A 20,100-nucleotide genomic window follows, 5' to 3' on the forward strand; every position below is an offset into this window, starting at 1 on the left:
AATAAAGAAATCTGGCTGGAATGTACGACAGAAACACGGTGAAGCATGAAGTTCCCGTTTTTCCCTGTAGAACAAAGCCAGTGGATGACCTTTACAGCACAGCTGTATACAGGAAGGTCCCGTGAATCATTAATGACTGCACGCGTCGCTCTATAGATCAGCCCCGACAAGGAGAACCATCCACGAGGTTCTTTATTCTAAATGCCATTAATGTGGTGAGCAAACTACAGCACACTCACACAGTACACTATACTGCTGTTTTTATCTTTTAGGCATAAAATCTTATTTTCTGCTCATTTTATATGTTTTTGTGGCAGCATTAGTGATTATTTGTAGCTACATTATACACAGGAACTCTGGCCCCAACAGTGTGGTTAATGCACTGCACTTCCATCGGGTCAGCAGAAACGGTGGAAGGTTAAAGTTGCGTTTTAGCCTCATGCTGAACACGTTCATATCAGATCTCTTTCTTGTTCTTCGGCTTCACTTCTGTTTAAGATTTCCCACTTGGTGCTAAATGGATTAAAATAAATAAATGGGTGGATATGAACCTGAAGCTAAGGGTAAACCTGTTTGGAAGTTAGGAGGTTAAATCTACCAACGTGTTGCTTTCAGTGCTCCTCAATAACCTCGCAATAAAAAATAAACTTTTGATTAAGTTATAAGTTGAACCATTGGAGTTCATGTCTCTGTCCAGGTCAGTGGAAGATTGATGTTGGGATTAATTGAGCCTGACTCAGACAGAAATGTTTAAAGGACACATCATTTAGTGACGCATCAGTTTGGCTGAAACAAAAACCAACCTTAACCCTGCAGAGGTCGCGTGGCTGATGTTACAGTTGATTTTTCCTTTTCCTGAAACCTGAGGTCGAGGAGCAGGACCACCTCAACGACTCCTGTAACCACCTGCCCACCCAGAACTCCCGTCATCAGGTCACCCTCCTACGTTAACCACCTCTTACCCATCCCTCTTCTGTCCTTGCTCCAGAAATGGCACAACAGCCATGACCTCACCAGAGCCAATCAGGATGTCTCCAACCTGTCAGTCATTCCTTATTTATCCCCATCATCTGGAATTTGCTCTGCTCTTTAAGCCTGTAAACTCACATTATTTTGTCATGGTGCTCACTATTAAAATAATATAACATGTAATTTCAATAAAAAAAAGTGACAGGGCCTCCGTCATACTTTCATCCATTCTTTGAATAGTGGGTGGTGCCAGTCCTCCACTTAATGTCATTTTAACCATCGCAGGATAACAACAGACGAGCTCCGCTCTTACTTCGAGACAGGAAGAGGAAGGAAATCTGATTCTCCTGGTTTCCTGTTCAGTTCAGGTTTGGTTAGAGTCTCATCGCGTTCGTCTCTTCACTGGATCAGAAGCTTGAAGCGGACCTTAGCAGACCAAAAGTCCAGCAGCTGAAAGCATCAGCATGGACAGGATTAAATATGAGTCCAAGGTCCTGATGCCACTTTTGTGCTGCAGCTCTGTGTTGGTGCTTTTGCAGTACTGCTATCCAAGTTTCGTCAATGAACAGTGAGGTCAAAGGAATAAAGTTCTGCAGAGAGAACAGATGTTCTTCAGGCTAGGCAACCTGTGGAGACTTTCTTCTACTTGCAAATTGATTTCAGCTTAAAGTAGCTGAGGTACCATCGCAGCTTCAATCGCGTCTAAACTAGACGGTGTCAGTCAGTGACGAACATGATACAGAATCATTTCCAGAGTCATCATGTGTGCTTACTTCTTTCTGTCTTTATTTCACGACGACTTTTCCACCAGAGCAAAGTTATTGAGATAAATGTTTTAAATCATCATAATTCACAGCATGCAACACATGCATGACGTACTAAACTGCACAAAGATCCAAACAACAGACAAAACTTAACCACAGCGATGCCACAGTTTGGTCTCTGGGCTTTATTCAGATTAACATCCAAATAAAATCCCAGAATTTAATCAAACCTGGAGCTCAGCCTCGTTGCACGGTCTGTTGCTATAGTGACCTCACAGCAGCCATATTATTGGTCAGATGCTCCAAAACGCTCCAACAGCACAAACATGGTCCAGAGGTCCAGCTCAGGTGAAGCTAGCAGACAGCTAGCAGCTACAGCCGCCTGTGTCACCATCCACCTGTCAGTCAAAGAGGCCACGCCCCTAATAATGCAAACTGTAAACCTTAATACAATTCAAACAGCTGATTCGTCTTGTATGGAGGTCGAAACCAGCTGAATAAGTAAAAAAAATAAATAAATAAACACCATATCACTAATCACTTGCTTTAGTATGTTTTCGCTTTTTGTTCATATTTTTGCTCTCCCATTTAATATTTTATTTTATTTATACATATATTAATGTAAATATTTATTTCCCAAATTGTTTCCCTCTTCACACCGTGTCCCGTACTCGTGTATCAATAATGTACGAGTCATTATTAACAAATAATGTAAATTATTACAGAAATAATTAAACAAATTCATTCTTACAGTTGTATACGGAGGAAACTGAATGAGAGGTCATTTTGACAGTAAATATTTCTGTGAGGAAGCCAAACTATGAATGATTTCACACTTTATTAACTGACTTGTGTGCGCATATATTTCAACATTATTTCCTTCTATCCTCTCTTTTATTTTTTTGTCTCAATATTAATAATATTGTTGCATTTTCAGTCCTCCATAGCTCACACATCACCAAAATAAGATGATAACAACATTTAAATCTGATTTAAAATGTGAATTTTTAGCTACATGATCAATAAACAGACCATCTGTGGTTAGTGTTTTATTTTTTTCTCAAACTCAAAAATTAACCATGGCTACTAAAATACCTCCAAACTGTAATTAAAGCATTAAAGTGCAATAAAACAGCACAGCGCGTCATGCAAACCTCGCTGCATCAGAGTAAATGTACTTTGCACCACTTGCAGAAACACAGAATTTTGTTGAGAGACGAGAGGATGGAGGGATACTGAGGAGGAGGCGGAGACTGGAATAAACGGGAATAAAAGCTTCTGAGAAGTGAATAATCCCCCCCCCCAATAAAAGAAGAAGGAGACACGCAGCAGCATTAAGGCAGAATAAAGAGTAAATGTTCGTACCTTTGATGGTGAGTGGAGGAGATTCCTGCACAAACAAGTGGATGTCAGTGCATGAGGGGTCCGCACTAACAGGTGGTGAGAGAGGAGCGAGTAGCCGAGCGGTCGAGAGAGGTAGGAGGGAGGAGAGAGAGAGAGAGAGCTCCTTCTCATAGATTCGGACTTTTAACTCTTTCTGCCCCCCACCCCACCCCCTCCTCACTGCCTCTGTTTTCAGTGCGGTATTTAAGTGTGTTTAATATCCTTTCGCCGGGCTTCACATCCATCTGAAATGTCACCGGCGATGAAGCTCTTCCTTTAATCACACTACACATGTATTAGATTAACTCCCCCTCCCTCCCCTCTTTCTCCCCTTCCTTTTCCTTCCCAGGGCTGCAGATTGCAGGGAGCAGAAAAATGTGCCAACAGCAGCATCTGTCTTTCTCTCTCTGTATAATTTGTGGTTAATGATGCCTAATGATACATTTGTGCATCCAGCACACATATACAATCACACATAGCATTTTTTTTCCTCCTCCCTTGCAGGAAAGGGTGTAGAACATGTGGCCTCCTCCTCCTCCCGACCCTTCTCGTCCCACCACCTCCTCGGCCCTTTGTTCCTCCTCTTCCTCGCTCCTGTGGTCACAGATAGGTGTCCCTGGGGTAGAGGAACCCCTTGTTAAAAAGAGAGAGAGAGAATGTGCCACTCTCCATCCCTCCTCCTCCTCTTCTTCTTCTTCTCTCTGCATCTCATCCACCCACACACTGAGTCTTTCTCTCTCCGTCCATGCATGCCAAAATGGACAAGGAAACCCTGTGATTATTTCTCACGTTTCATGCACACCTCTCTCCTTCTCCACCTCTGGTCTCAAGTGCAACATGACAGGAAACCCTGCAGTCCACTTCAAGGGTAAAATGAGGGCAGGTACCACAGCTGCTCCCGCTGCTGATGTTCTTGGTTCTTGTTTTTAAGAGCCCAGATGGAACAGTTTCCTTTTAAGAGGCGGTAATGAGTACACTGAGTGAAACGACTGAACTCTGTGGGTAGATGGAGATGATGCTCTGGAGGCTGGCAGAGGTTTGAGGAGGTGAGCAGGGTGGAGGATTAGGTGGAGAGCGTTGGGGAGTCTGGGCAGGTAGGGCAGTTGAATTATTATTACAACTGCACAAAAGGAAAGAACTTTAAATCTGCTAACTAATTAATACTAATGACTTCCAAGTTTTATTTATATAGCAGCAAATCAGAACAGCAGTCGCTTCAAGGTGCTTTATACTGTAAAGTCCTACAGTAATCACAATAATCCAGAAAACCCCGACATTCACATGACCCAACTATGAGTAAGCACTTTGGCGACAGTGGGAAGGAAAAACTCCCTTTTAACAGGAAGAAACCTCCAGCAGAACCAGGCTCAGGGAGGGGCGGGGCCATCTGCTGGGGTAAGGTGGAGTCAGCAGCTCTGGTCAGCGTTGACCCAATGAGCAACAGCGTGCGTGTGAATAATTAGAAAAAGTAGAAGAGCAGACTAGTGAAGTGAGTGGCCACGCCCACAAGAACAACATGAATCACACTCCCTTTTAGCCCCACCCTTTTTCTTGAAGCTGTCCTCAGAAAGCTGACACGCTTTTTGCTCCTGTGTTATGTGTTTATTCACCTCTCTGCATTTAATCTTGAGTTATTATTCATCTCTTCCACAGCATGTCTTTGTCCCGTCTTCCTCCCCCCACCCGGTCGCAGGTTTCTTCCTGTTAAAAGGGAGTTTTTCCTTCCCACTGTCGCCAAGTGCTTGCTCATAGGTGGTCATATGATTGTTGGGTTTTCTCTGTATTACTCTAAGGTCTTTACCTTACATTGTAAAGCACCTTGAGGGGACTGTTGTGATTTTGTGTGATTTTATGTCTTTTCCTTCAGAGCTACACAAAAAATTTTGCACTGCAAAAGCTGCAACAACAATGTCTTTTCTAAAAAGCATTCAGGGTTGAGAGCTGCAGGGGTTTTATGATGATGAAATTTAGAAATGTGTGCAGAAAGAAGCTGTTTGCTGAGACAGCAGAGGGTGAACATGTGGTAATTAAAGAGCTTTTGCTTCCTTGTTTACTTTCTCGTCTGTTTCCTGGACTTTGATCCAAAGAAAACTTTGAAAATCCAAAACTTGAAGTAAACGTCTTCTGCTTTTCCTCACTTCCTGTCACATATGTGCTGCTCCTCTTGTAGACGTGGATATTAAACATAAAGTTTTTAATAATGAGCTCCGTGTATGCACAGACTGAACACTCCGTTTGTGGCAGGCTTTTTAAGTTGTTTTAATTCTCGTATTCTTCATACTGCAAAGTAACGACGGTACAATATGAACCCGAGCAGCCTCTGAAGATCCCACCGCAGCACTTTGGTGTTCAGAGGAGTTCACGGTCCACTCGGTGACCGCGAGGAGCCCAAACCATCGTCGCTCCACCACTATGCTGCCAGCTGGTCTGAGGCTTCCTCTTCACTTTGTGTGTTACAGACAAACATGTCCGCTTCAGCCTCGTCTGTTCCAGAAGTCTTTGTTTTGTTCAGATGCAGCTTTGCAAAGTTCAACTTTGGCACCATGTTGAGGACGTTTCCTCCTGCAGCTGTACTTGTTCAGGCTGTTTCTAAATGTGGTGTCATGAACTTTAACCTTTGACTGAGGCCTGTGGAGTCTCAGATGGAGCTCCTGGGTTTTTGCTTGGGCTGAAGTTGCTGCGACTTCCACTCCTGGGAAGACTGTGTCGCTCTTAACGCTCACACTGATGATGATCAGCCAATCAGGTGCATTTCATTATTAGCACCTGGCTGCTTCTCATCATCTTAATTCTGGTGGAAGGAATGAGAACCTGTAAAAAGCTCTGCCTCCATATTTTATACATCTGCAGTCTCGTGGATGTCGTGTAGTTTTTTAAAGTAGATTTAATGTTGGAAACCTCAGAGAGAAAGAAGAGCAGGGCAGGATTCATTTAGCTTCTTCCAGCAGGTCTGTCCTCTGAACGTCTGCCCTGCAGGACGAAGGATGTCCGCTATAAGAGCTGTTAAATATTTGATCGTCGGGCCACGTCCAGCCGCCCTCTGACAGACGTGCCTATAGTCAGAAACCTGGTCACACTGTATAATAAACTTCCTCACCCTGTTCTACTTTTTCTCCTCTCTCCTTCAGTCATTCTCCTGGCCAACAATGCCGTTAATTACCGATGATAATGATTCAGGTAATTGAAAATGTTAACCGGCCTGCTCGTGTGTGCCGATCTCTGCCTTAGAGACATGCGGTGCTGCTGGATTGTTGTGTATTATGCAGATTGAGTGTTATTAACCCCGATGGCCCTGAAGACATGAGGCAATACCCAGAGTCTGAATTCACTCGGGTTGTGTGTTGTGATCCTGTTGTCATGTGGAGCCTTTATCCTGCTTTGTGTCGGTTCATCTTCTCGCCTGAATCTCACTCGGTTTGTTGGAGATTCAGCTCACGTCTGAGTGACTGCTCAGCATCGACTGTCTTTGAATGCTTCACCGCGTGGGTCCACACTTCAACCCCCCTCAGCAGAAGATACTGGCTGAAACTTTGCTCCCTTAGCTCATATCCATCATCCACAGCCGCCTGGTAAGCCCCTAAATTAAGGCTCTGTGTGACAGCATTTGTTATTCATGCCTTAATTAATTCACACTAATGTCTTTGTTGATAATCACCCTGAAGACTTTGATTTGTTAAAAAAGCTGAAAGTAAAACTATAAACCTTTTGATTCGGTTTCACCTCTGGGTGAAAACTTCAGTTAGAAGTTCCTCACGGTGCCGACAGCATCTGCAGTGATGACAGAAAACAAACGTCCACTGAGATCCTCATCACACCATCGGGGATGTTTGGCTTCCGAACGCGGGGCCGCGAGAAAACCCGCAGCAGCTCATCCGTGAGGGACGGATCGTCTCAGATGTTCTCGTTGCTGAAGTTCGGTCACTGTTCCTAATGTGTCTTTGTTTGCCTCAGCAGCTCTGCAGCCTCCAGCAGGTATCACACCACCTTCACCCTCCAACCTTTCAGATCAGGGTGAAATGGAGGCGACTGGTTGAACAGGTACTGGTGGTGTTAAAACATGAACATTCTCGTAACGCTGTCTGTGCTTCATTCAGTGGATTTATTCAGCTCTGCAGCTGATTTTAAATCAAAACTCTGAACATCACCTGCTCCAGACCAGGTTATATATTCATCATCAGTTACCATGGTGATTTCGCCAGGCAAAAAGTGATCCACTTTCCTTCGACACAGCTCGTAGTCCCGTAGTCCTCCGGGGGAGGGAGGGCTGCAGAGCCGCTTGCAGCTCAGTTTTTGTTTTTGTCTGTTCTGTGTCGCAGTTTTTGGGGACGGTGACGTTCAGCTTTAACGCCATCTTTAGCTGCCTACAGCTCAGATGGGTGAAGGAAGTGCAGTCTCTGGTGTGTAGTTCATGTGTTTTGTCCACCCATCCTCCACCCCAGCCTCCTCCCTATGTCGTTCTGAACGGTGAAGCTTCATTCAGAACATTTCCTCCCTGCTTTTTCTGCGTCTCTACCTGACGAAGCAGCTCGGTGGTGTAGGAACATCATTTCTTTGAGCCATTAGTGACAGACTGGTGAAAAACACTTGAATGTCACTGAGTCAGAGGTTCCTTACACTGCATTTCCATTTCAGACTCCATCTGTGTGCTCCTGTCTGCTGAGGCAGTAACCAACACGTTGAACATCATCTGGGAGAGGGGAGATTAAAAGTGCCCAGAAGTGTCCTGTTATTGTTTCATAAAGCTCATCAAGCCTTTGCTGGCACCAGAGCTGATGTACGCTCTGAGAGGGTTTCATGTGCCTGCTGCCAAATGTTGCTTTGAGTGGGAAGTTTTGGTTGCAGTTTGTGTCACATGGTGACAGAAACTAATGCCGTCAGGTTTTATTTGGCACCGTGAGGGTGTGTTTTGACACTCGGTGTGTGTTTTTTGTAGAGCAGAGCTTCTCCAGAGAACAAAGGTCTGCTCGTACATCAGCCTTTATTTTAGCAGAAACAGAAACTCACTGATTGAGAATGAATTTCTCCGATGAGCACAGGCTCGGCTTCAGCCGGCTCCTCTGTGGAGTCGAGCTGTACTTCTTACTTTGTCGTTGTTTTTATTCTTTTATCTGATTTTTTGTGCTCCTTTTGTGTCTTTTGGTTGTTGTCAGTTTAAAGAATAAAAAGCAGCTCTGAGCCAGAAAATCATTCGGTGGATTTAAAATGTTTTGCTGCTAAACCACTAGATTTCCTGCAGCTTTGCATTTCATTGTTAATTTAATTAATTGTATGTTTTTTATATATTTGTATCATCATCAGCTGATAATGTCTGTGATTGGAGTAGGTGACACTCATAGGGATCACTTTGTGTTGATGTAGAGTCACGTGTGTCGTCTACTGTGGACCCTAATGCAAGATTCAGAGAAAGGCCGAGTTAACTCAAAGTGGAAACAGTGTGAACGACGCTGAGACGGGAAGGAAGACGGCGCTATAATCAGAAACAACACAACGGGCTAACAAAACACAGGTGGAGATAAAGATGGTGACACAGGCGAGGAAGTCAAACTAAACCAAAACACATAAAAGAGGAAGTGAGACAGCTCAGCTACACTGACACGAGAGGATGAGACGAAACACAGAAGGATTTTTTCTCCTGCTGTTTAATCTTTGCTCGTTGAAAAGGTCCCGATGAGCTAATGAACCGTTAATTTACCCACTTCAGTTTGTGCTCGTGCTTCAGCTGAAGCTCGCGGCTGTACAGAGACGAGCAGGATCATTTGTAACGCTCCCCAGTGTTTACGTCCTCCTGCCCGCGTGCCGGGTCGCGAGCCCACGAGCCTTAAACTCTTTGATGAGCGCCCGCTCCCTCCGAGCCTCATTACGTCGCTCGTGTTCGGCTGGATTTCCTGTCGCCTCTGCTTTGCTGCTCTTTGTCGACTCGCCGTGGCCCTCAGAGGGTCTCCGCTGCTGGACAGCGTGAATTATCAGATTCCTTTTTTATTATTAGGAGGACTGCATTTCATTCTGACGCCTAAAGCTTCTAACAGAGAAACAATGGAGGAAAAGCGCCCTCGTCGTGTTTTATTTATTATCTGCTCACACAGGGTCGTATCTCCCCGATTCAGTCATGACCTCGTCGGTGTCCACGTGCAGATTGATTTCTTTAATAGTCTGCAGAGACTAGGCAACAAATCCCAGTTAAACAGCCGCGTCCAACATCAGCAACCATGTGATTAGATTCAGAGTTTCCAATCTTTCCTTCACGTCTCGACGCTTCATTCATGGATGAATTTACGAGTTTTTAACACCATCGCATGTAAATGAGCTCCACGCCACGGGATTTGGTTAGTTGGAGATATAGTGCACGGAGTCGCAGCTGCTGCTTATCACCTTCACTTTGTCATTTTTTTAATATGTTCCCCTGATTCTTGCCCTGCGCTCCGCCTGGATTTAATCAGGTTTTCAGCTAATGTGGTGATTTAAGCTCGGAAATCATCATTATTAACGACGACGAGGCCGCTAACACCAGTCCTCTCCGCTGCTCGCCTCCATGTGCTGATGTGTAAACACCGTCTGTAACAGCTGAGAGAGCAGTTTACATACTGGACACCTCAGAGTGTGATGACAACAAAGCATCTGTTAATGACCTTGTAGTACCATATCACCCTATTAGAGCACTTCGCTCTCGCTCTGCAGGCCTACTTGTTGTTTCTAGAGTATTTAAAAGTAGAATGGGAGGCAGAGCCTTCAGTTTTCAGGCCCCTCTTCTGTGGAACCAGCTTCCAGTTTGGATTCAGGAGACAGACACTATCTCTACTTTTAAGATTAGGCTTCAAACTTTCCTTTTTGCTAAAGCATATAGTTAGGGCTGGACCAGGTGACCCTGAATCCTCCCTTAGTTATGCTGCAATAGACGTAGGCTGCCGGGGATTCCCATGATGCATTGAGTTTTTCGTCTTCACTCACTGTGTGTTAACAGACCTCTCTGCACTGAATCATATCTGTTATTAACCTCTGTCTCTCTTCCACAGCATGTCTTTATCCTGTCTTCCTTCTCTCACCCCAACCAATCACAGCAGATGGCCCCGCCCCTCCCTGAGCCTGCGGGAGGTTTCTTCCTGTTGTTTTTCCTTCCCACTGTCACCAAGTGCTTGCATGTTAGACATCCAACGGCGCTGTTTGCACAACGCAGCAGGTATAAAATCGTCTTTAATCCTCAGTGAAGCCACATCGGGGTTCGTCTGAGTTCTTACGTGTTTGCATTGGGATGTTTAACACGTGCGCTGCTTAGTCTTTCCCCCTCGCTGCAGTTTATTTGTGCAGATGTGGCGTGTAACTCGAGGCAACCACAGCTGTGAGGGGAGTGGTCTCAGTCCAGTTCCCAGTGACTGTTTATGGTGAGGCGGTGACCCGACCAAAGAACCTTCCTGAAGTCAGATATGCTTTGCATTCTGGGATGCAGGAGGATCCTCCATGTTGTCGACCAAACAAACAAACAAGGCACCTGCTTCCTCCGTCACACGGGTGTAGAGGCCGGCCAGCGACTCCTGGAAACCTCTGGAAGAGTGTCTGATATTACAGTCCGATACCAAGCACTAATATTTTTAACTTATAAATGCAGCTTATGCAGGGGAGAGCAGCGTGTCATAATTTGAGGTGAATGACCATCAGTATACTAAATCTGCATACATGTTAATGATCACTAAATGATGTGATTGCTGTTCTTCACTGTTACAAATACACCGTTCACAGGTTTACACGTGTTTTGAACCTACTGGAGTCCTGAATGAGAGACGTGTGGGTCAGCTTCTGCTCTTCAAATAAAAATGGACCTGACAGTTAACACAGAAGGGTTTTATTTTCACACACTTTCATAGATGGAGCTTCAGGTTAGGATTCCAGCTCTAATAAAACGACACACTGGTGTCAGAGGGCTGAATGTATTATTGGACTGTGTGAATATAGTCTGCTGAAGAACCAGCATGATGACCGATAACATTTACTGAAGCATCGCTGTTATCGTCATCAGTTACCTGGAGATTCTTTACCTCTCTGAAAGAACTGCCTGTGACCTCTGACCTCTGAGCTGCAGGTCTGAGTCTTGTCACAGTCGAGTTTTGCTTCATGTACGCCATCAAATATCTCCATGTGAAGCTGCTCGCTGTCACTCGCTGCAGCCTACCTGCAGTCAGGGGGAGGAGCTTCTTTCTGATGAGCAACACAGTGAAACTAAAACATCGTTCCCATCGTGGTAGTATCGATTCAACACCAATACCTGTGTCAGTACTCTCAATGTTTGTGTCAACACCCCAAATCTCCCGATGCTTGTAAACTTGAAACAGTCCTGCAGAGAAACACCAGCAACCATATGAGCGCACGCTTTCAGAATCAGAATCAGAATCAGAATCAGAATCAGAATCAAAAAGGGTTTTATTGCCAAATGTTGAGCAGGTTTACAACATTAGGAAATTGCTGCGGTACTTAGTGCAAACATGCTGTCAGATAACGCTTAAATAAACATAAAAATAAAAATAAGAATTAAAAGTGCTAAGTAGATAGATATATACATGATATATACATGAATGCAGGTGGTGATCAGTACCAAACATGGAATGATGCAGTGAACACAGTGTAGCGTCATGTGTTAGTGGTGGGAACAGTCATATGGTTATTGTTCTTGAGTCCAACAGCAGAGGGGAAGAAACTGTTCTTATGGCGGTTCTGGTCTGAATGGACCGGAGCCTCCTGCCTGAGGGGAGCAGGTCAAACAGACTGTGTCCAGGGTGAGAAGGGTCAGCTGTGATCCGAGCTGCACGCCCCAGTGTCCTGGAGGTGTACAGGTCCTGCAGAGATGGGAGTCTGCAGCCAATCACCTTCTCAGCACAACACGCTGCAGTCTCTGTTTGTCCCTGATAGTGGCTCCAGCATACCACACGGTGATGGAGGAGGTGAGGATGGACTCGATGATTGCGGTGTAGAATTGCATCATCGTCCGTGTTGGCAGGTTGAATTTCTTCAGCTGCCTCAGGAAGTACATCCTCTGCTGGGCTTTCTTTATGACGGAGGTGATGGTGGGCTCCCACTTCAGGTCCTGGGTGATGGTGGTACCCAGGAAGCGGAATGAGTCCACAGAGGTGACGAGGGTGTCAGTCAGGATGATGGGGGGGAGTGGGGCTGTGTGCTTCCTGAAGTCCACAATAATCTCCACTGTCTTCTGGACATTTAACCCCATACGCTCAGTCTGTGTGACCTCAGCCCACTGAGTGTTTGCAGTGCTGCATCGTGGTTCACTCGCAGTTAGCTTTGAGCTTTCTTTGTGGACAAGAAACTAAACCACAAGTAAAAACTGACAAACTCAAAGGATTCAGACCAGAGTAAACGATCTGGAGCTGAGAACGCTTCTCTCTGAAGGCGGGACCACAACAAACACACGCATGAACATCCTTTGAGTTTAAATTCATCTTTCAAACAGTTAAAGTCTAATTTTCTAGCACTGACGACGCCGAGTGTTTGGCACACGAAAAAGAGTTTATGCGTTTTTTGCGTTTTTATTTTTGCAAACCTTCAAGCGGAGCTTTTTTCCTCTCGTGCTCTAATCATCGTCATTATGCACGAGTCAGCGGGTGTCAGTGTGTGTTTGTGAGCGTTCGATGTTCGGGGATCGTCGCGTTCCACTAAGACCAAAGTCAGCTCACTGCTTTCGTGGGGAGTCGCTGCGCGGTGAACTTAACATTTCATAACATCTTATTATTAGCAGCCATAATGACTTCTGTAAAGACCTGCAGGCTGCACTGTGGACGAGATTAACTGCAGACTCACATCGACTGCTGCTCCAATCTCAGGGCGGGAACATTTTAGTCAGAATAACCTCTGTTTCCTCTTTATGATGCTTTTCCTTTTCTTTAACAAATATTTATATTACAGTGTCAGATATTCACAACTGAAGTTAAAACTGACGTGACCCAGACGCTCAGGCCTTTGCTGCGGTCATCTGTTACCACTGCAGGCCACGGCGAGATCATTTAACACATTTTATACAGGAAGACATTTCAAAGCACTTTTTTAAAAAAACAGCAAATCATTAAAATGCAAATGAGAAGAATCCGAGGAAAACAAATAGACGTATAAGATACAGAGAAGACGACACGATTACTGGAAGTGGAAACAGGTTTAAACCTGATTATTTTGAAGCAGCAGTAGATTAAAAGCTGTGAAGAGAAACTGATTTTACTTTTCAGCAGATGAAACTGAATCTTAAACTGTGTAAATCAGATGTAAATAAATGATCGTAGCTGGGATTAAATGGTTCCAGCAGATATTTAGGATGTTTTTTCACAGATGAGGAGAACAGGAACGCTTCTTCAGCCTGAAAAGTTACAGCCCTGAACGAAACGAGGGCCTCGGATGGCCGGCGAGCTCGGACGCGTCCTCTGAAAGTCAATCTACCGTTAACAGCACAGACACTCAAAGTCCTCAGTGATCATCTGCAGAAATGCAGCTCTGCTAAGTTTCTGCTTGGTTTCCCTCTTATCTGTTCTTTTATTTGTGGTGTTCCCCAAGGATCAGTACTAGTTCCTGCTTAGTTTCTGTTGTCACCACAAACAGAACATTCCCGTGGGTTTGGGCTATATTTGGAGAGAGAGCTGTGTTTGTGTTTGTGCTTCTAACCACACCTTAGCCTGCCTAACCCTTCCACATATCCTTGGGCAAGACACTAACCCCAAGTTGCTGATGCATCCATCAGAGTGTGACTGTTAGAAAGCACTTACAGAGAAAGAGCAAACGTTCTTGTGTGAATGAGCAGAAAAGCGCTGGATGAGAACCGGTCTGTTTACGTCTGTTCCCTTCGTTCACTTACCTGTTGCGGTGGAGGAGATTGTGTTCCTGCCTGTGTGGATTTGTTCTTGCTTGATGATTTTGTAAATGGTTATCTTCCCCCAACCACCACCACACTTCCTCCTGTAACGCTGCATCTTCGTGTAGCAGCGAGCGTATGCAGCACTGCACACCTCCAATCTAATCCCTGAAAGCAGCTACATCAGGTGTGATAGCAGTGTGTAGGTGGTGCAAGCAAAAACAGGTCATAGCAATGTTTTTATTTTTGAAATGAAACCTGCATATTTGACGAGTGGTTGAGGAATTCATCCCTTCCTTCCTTCCTTCCTTCCTTCCTCTCCTCCATCCCGCCTTTTCCTTTTCATTCCTCATATTCCTTCGTTTGCTGCTTTTTCTTTTTACCTTTTCTCTTCCTTCTTTTTTATTCTTTCTCCATTCTTTGCCTCCTTCCTTCCATCTTTTCTTCATTTTCCTTTCTTAGGTTTCTTTACTTCCTCCTTTCTTTCTTTTCTTTTACTTTCTTGCCTCCTTTGTTAACAGCAGCTGCCTCAGAGCTTCGTGCTGAATGTGCCGCAGCTGATCCAACAGGACATAAACTCTGCAGACAGTTCACGTATGTTACGTGTTCGTTGTAGCCAAACTGTAACATTAAAGTTTATTTGTGTTCAGCTCCCTCTGCCCGCCTGCTCGCGTCCTCTCTCCCGAACACGGTTTCATTCGTATAACAGGAAGCGGCCTAGTCGATATTTGTGACCCGCAGGCTGCTGAGAACGAGAAAACAATGTCTGCAGGGCGACCTTTCCCTCTCGCCCGCTGTTCCCTGTAATAAAACCAGCAGCTCACACAGCAGATACCATCGGCAGCAGGAAGTTCGATCTGGGCTGATTTCATTCAGCTCTCCACATCCTCGTCACCGCCTGAGTCTCCATCACGTCTGAAAGCGTGTTTATCACCGTCGGCCTCGATATGAGATTCGTTATGATGCGAAGACGGACTCCTCGCCGGTCGATGTGTTTTGTTTTCATTTCACTGTATGACAAAGGTTTATAGATTTTTGTGCTTTAGGCCGACCTCTCTGACCTTTAACCGCTGTTAACCTGCTGTCCACAAACATGGAGGCCAGATTAGTAACCAGGACTGAACCTTTAGTACTCAGCCTCGACCTAAATGTTCCTGTGTGTCACTGTGGGGCAAAAAGAGGATGAAATTGTAACGAAGCTGGAAGTTTACTTAACAGGCTTCATACACCCAAACAGATACATTTATATAAACACAATGTAAAAATAATCAGATTTCATCAAAGGAAATTTACTTTATTGGTTATGTTTCAGTTTATATCATGAATATTTTTCTTTAATGGTTCAATATTTGATAAACGTTTGTCCCCAATACACAAAATGTGTCCCAACTTTACAGAAACTCCATGAAATGTCTGATTTGCGTACATACATGCAGAACATGTGGTGCACCGAGTGACGGTCGAGGGCAGACGTGGACGGCGTCCCGACTCATCACAGCTGAGCCCTCAAACGCGCTCTGGTTCCAAAAAAACTTCAGTCGGTCCTCACAAACATGGACATGAAAGCTTACACCCCCACTTACACAATATCATATTACCCACTCATAACAGACGAATGATCTCTGTCTCTTTGGCAATCCTCAGGACCAGTTGCTAGGCAACCAGGGGAGTTTCTAAAAGCACTGGTATCTCCTCTGCAGAGGGGGAGGTGATGGGGGAGGTGATGGGGGAGGTATTGTGTGTGAGATAGTGGTACAGAAACACTGATCTGGATGTTGAATGGTGAGGCTGGTTATGTAAGCGTGTATAAATATTCCTGATCCCTGTTTCCACATCAGAGCCAAATCCTGCAGGTGTGCGGGGGATCCGAGCCGTCCTGCTCCCCGCTCGTCCAGCAGCAGCAGATTTTTCCAGCAGCATCGCTTACAACGGTGGTGGAGCCAAACATGAAGTCAGGATTAAGCAGAAATAGACCGTTTAGTTGGCCCCGTTCGCACCGCACGAACTGATCCTGTCTCACTAAATGCTCGGGATCTGGTTTCCCGGCAGCAGGAGGCCCATGAAGGCTCCGGACTGAAGGTCATGATCTGCAAACAGGTGAGACGGTTCAGGTGTGCTGCGCGTCAGCCCGTGGACCGAAAAACCCTCAAATCCCTCAGCTGATCAGAGCGGCAGGGTTCATGCTGTGACAGGCAGACGATGCCAAAGTCATGAATAATACAGGAATAAATAATCCATCAAATGCATCAAAAATATAAAACATAATAATACATGTTTGGTTTTGTGAGAATCACAAATAAGACAGCTATAAATAAAAAATTACTACATTTTAAATTAAATATGAAGGTAAACTCCAAACATGCCCGTTTACATAAATGAATGAGTAAATAGATTTATCTGAATGTTTTTGTCCCTTTGATGGCATCTTGATGATACGGAGCCATTTATTTGTTCCAGCCTCTTACTGAAGAAGGCCTCCATTAAAAAGGGAGCAAAGTCGTTTTTCCACGGATGGGGCAAAAATACCTAGAACTATAAATCATTTACAGGTATCTTTCCGAGACCGATAAAAAGTTGGATGAGCATCCTTTAGCCTGCAGGTGTAGATTTGATGAAACGTGTTCTGTTTTCACTCTGACACAAATCAGCCTCCAGTCTCTGAAGTTTCCACATCCTGCCCGGCGCCCGGCTAACTCCCGACTCCCTCAGCTGAGGCAAGTGAAGCCGGTGCAGAGTTGGATGTTAAATTATAGATCTGACTTGTCAACTTCTTTAAACTTTGGGCCTTCAATAGAGACCTTTATAAAAGATATATGTCGCCATGGTGACGTGACCCAGAGGTTTCTGAGTTCTGCCTTTTAAAGTTTCCACAAGTTACTACTGATGCTAACAAGTTTTGCTAGCAGTTAGCTGCTAGCTGTCTTTGCAGAGAGCTAGCAGCTAACAGCCACCTGTAGCTAACAGCCACCTGTAGGTTCCTCTAACATCCATTTTTAGTGACATCATCTGACCAACAACACAGTTAAATGCAGTCGCATGGCAGGATGCTGTAAACGAACTTCAGTCAGGAGAACAACTGAGATAATCCATCCACAATACCAGGTTATATACATATACAAACATTAAAACATGTTAAAAACACAACAGCCTTAATAAACACAGAGTAGTTTGGAACCAGGGTTCATACGTCATCACTTAAAGACCAGATACAGTCTAACAAGCTAGCTAGAATTAGCTGATAACAGCACTCCACCTTCTTGTCTAAATATGGCAAAACACTAATGTTGAAGGGTGCCTACATGCTTCTATTATTAACAGTTTTTGCAGTTTAAAAAACAAGAGTAATAAAGGGGAACCAATCAGGAAAAAGCAGCAAATTACTCTGTATTGAGTATTGGGGTCTCTATTGAGTCCAGTTTTAAGGCTGTTAAAGAAACAAAGGTCAAGCAGAGCACAGCTGGGTTTATGCCACACGTGAGATTTGTTGTTGAGATGAGGAAAAGTACAGAGTAGCGAGCTCCTGTTTTTTCTGGAAAGACTTCAGATATGAAATAATAATGAAAAAGTGTCTCCGCCGCTGAAGCCCTGACGGCACACACGAAAGTGCCTGTGTTCAATAAGCATCCCGCCTCACGCCGTATCTGCGCTCACACGGAGCGAGGCGGGCATTGAACCAATCACAGCGATGGTTCAGATTCAGCCGACGTGAGCGGAGGAGAGCTGCTGCAGGTACGCGGCGCTTCACTTTAATAAACACACGGCCAGAAACATCTGCACAGCTGCAAACACACAGTCAACCTGCAGGTCACATGACCACACCCAGCTCATACCTGAAAAGCTTTTTTTAAACTGTCACCTAATCAAACTAATCAAACATTTCTTTATAAAAACAAGCAAACAACAACCCACCATCGCTGTCACAGACCTGATCTCGCCAGCCAGCGAAGACTGATTTGATCCTTTTATTAGTTACAAAAAATTATTGACCCGAAATGTTTCCATGAGGAAGAATAAAACAGCTTTGAGAGGGAGTCCCAAACAGGTCGAGGTGATGTGGACGGTTTGTTCTGGACTCCTGAGGCTGGGCACTCAAAAGAAGTTCAGCACAGCCCGGCTGCTCTGTGTTAGCTGGCTTAAACTTAAACCCCAGTTGGTGATAACAGGGATCACAATGGCGAGCATAGATACGCCCACATCGCTCTCCTGCCCAGGTCCTCAGGCTATTTCTTCTGGAGTACTGAGGGGTTCCCAAGCCAGCTGAGACATACTCTCAGGTCTGCCCAGAACGTCCTGAATCACCTCCACGGGCTCCATGTGGAGAGGCAGCGACTCCACACCGAGCTCCTCCTGAATGACTGGGCTCTTTACCCCCGTGTGCTTCTTTCTGAACAGTTTCATTAGTTAAAACAAAAACCCACAAACACGATCAAATGTTAATGCAGGACATGGATGACGTCATATTTGCCTATGTCCATCATTTATATACAGTTTGTGTGCTATTAAAAATGAGAAGCTGAAGGTTGCTATGCTAATTCCTAATGAAGTGCTCGCTGAGTGTAGAAACCTGTGGGATGATTTTTACTCCACATAAAAACCCAAAAGGTCGTCGGAGCATCTTTGATTGTGGGGACGTCTTTGATTGTGGGGACGTCTTTGATTGCGGGGACGTCTGAGCGTTGAGTGCGGTTTCATCACCTGCTGCTGCTCACAGCTCTGCAGCTTGTCCTGAGCTTCAGTGTCTGCGTTACGTAACGGCGCACTGTTGCATAAGCTCGCATCTAAAACTGCAGCACAATAAACTTCAGTGTGATCAGACACTTTTCTCTGAGTCCTGCTCAAAGTCTGTGCTCACAGAACAACAAGGCCAGAGTCCAAGTGGAGCCAGGCAACACATCACTGTGACCTGTAAAGTCCTCACACACTTCACACATACCAGACTCTCAATGGCTGAGAGATGCTGCCCCCTGCTGGAGGATCCATGCTCTCCACCAGTGTTGGTCAAGTTACTTGAAAAAGGTACTCAGTAACTAATTACTGATTACTTCCCCAAAAAATTTATCCCGTTACTTTACTGATGACTTATTTTCAAAAGTAATTAATTACTTAGTTAGTGACTTTTTAAAAACACGATTTACAACCTATATAGGTGATAAATAGATCTTTCAGCCCAATTCTACTTTTTCTGCATAATCCATCATACAAAATGTAATCAAATGAAAAAGTCTCTTTTTAAAACTTGTTTTATTAGTTTTAATCTTTTAACTTTATGCATCAAGCAAACATTAAATTATCTGCAACATTCTCTGACTGGAAGAAATTAGTTTAACATTTAAACCTATTTTCTGCACATTCCAGCACATAAAATAAAATATTTTGTGTGTTTACACTCAGTCTTTCAAATAGATGCAAGTGAAACACAGCAGAAAATAAATAAAGTCACAGACTAGCGGTCCTGTTGCTCTATTTTCACCTGTAAAGCAGGAGTGGGGCAGGCGGAGGTTTACCCTGGTGCAGGTGTGCAGCGGTCAGTGGAAGAATCCGCGAGTTTCTCTGTGAGTTTCCCATTACGTGATAGCTACTCGGTGCTTGCTCGGAAGTTTAGGGGTTTTTTTGCTGTAAAAAGAAGTTTTCTTCCCACGCACAACGGACGCTAATGTTTTTGTCACTTTTTATGGAATCAAACTCAAAGTAAGGTCAGTACTTCCACGCTTTAAACGCTGCACGCTCATACTCTCTCCCGCACTCGATATATGATCCATTGTTGATCTGCACACAGCTGTTGTCACGAACGTCGCACTCGGTTATTGTCATGAGACATTCTCGCAAAGAAATCACGGTTTTAGTAACGCAGTAACGCAGCGTGCTTATGGGAAAGTAACAGTAATCTAATTACCTTTTTTGCAATAGTAATCCTTTACTTTACTCGTTTAGTTAACAGTAGCCCCTTACTCTAACTATAACTCACTGTAACCCTGTGTGAGTGCTGCTGGTGAAGTTACATCGCTGCTGCACGTTCTCAGTTGTTTCCATCTTCGTGGCGTCTGTTATGACCCAGGTCATTGTTGCCGTGTGGTGTTGTTACTCGCCACACCATGCGGGGGCATTGTTTGTACTCTGTTATGTAAGTTTCCAGGTGGAGGCTGACCATTG

The 20,100-nt window shown here is 44.6% G+C and overlaps 1 protein-coding gene across 1 annotated transcript in view; it reads right to left on the reverse strand.

Moving 5' to 3' along the window:
• Positions 1 to 3,814, reverse strand: part of doc2a (double C2-like domains, alpha) — a 65,597-nt gene extending 61,783 nt beyond the window's left edge. The window contains exon 1 of the mRNA XM_084924981.1: positions 3,099 to 3,814. The gene's annotated coding sequence lies outside the window, so the exon portion shown is untranslated. The remainder of the gene's footprint in view (positions 1 to 3,098) is intronic.
• Positions 3,815 to 20,100: the final 16,286 nt, after the last annotated feature.

The sequence above is a fragment of the Perissodus microlepis genome, chromosome 4 (assembly GCF_051167445.1).
Source record: "Perissodus microlepis isolate ML-2025 ecotype Zambia chromosome 4, ASM5116744v1, whole genome shotgun sequence".
NCBI classification, from domain to species: Eukaryota; Metazoa; Chordata; class Actinopteri; order Cichliformes; family Cichlidae; genus Perissodus; species Perissodus microlepis.